The sequence below is a fragment of the Triticum aestivum genome, chromosome 1B (genome assembly GCF_018294505.1).
Source record: "Triticum aestivum cultivar Chinese Spring chromosome 1B, IWGSC CS RefSeq v2.1, whole genome shotgun sequence".
NCBI classification, from domain to species: domain Eukaryota; kingdom Viridiplantae; phylum Streptophyta; class Magnoliopsida; order Poales; family Poaceae; genus Triticum; species Triticum aestivum.
Genome location: NC_057795.1, coordinates 557,075,902 through 557,076,358, shown reverse-complemented (window position 1 = coordinate 557,076,358; position 457 = coordinate 557,075,902).

Here is a 457-nt window from a genome sequence, read left to right as displayed (position 1 = left end):
CAACAACAACACCTTCAGAAAGGGAGCAACGCTCAAGCATCGCCATCACCTAGAACAACTAGTCGACCGAGCACATCTGAACAATGTCATCAGCAAGGTAATGACGCAAAAACATCACCATTGTCAGATATAACCAAGTCGGGTTAGACCTAGACGTTCACGTTGAGGCTTGAGACCGGGTGTTCAACTAGCACCAATCGAAGTAACACATGTGTTGTCCCCACCATTTTTCCATGATCCTAACAGCTACATGCGATGTGACTGTCGCCAATCGCAACCATCCTTTGCGTCAAGCCATCATCCATAGTTTGCATCTCATCGTCGAAGTTAGCCATCGGATGTGCAGAGGTGACTCTAAAGAAGACTTTTTGGTGGCCACCTCAATCTGTGCAACGAGGCAGAACTAGAACTAGGGACCTCATACAAAAGGATTATAGAAAACACTTCGTTGGACTAG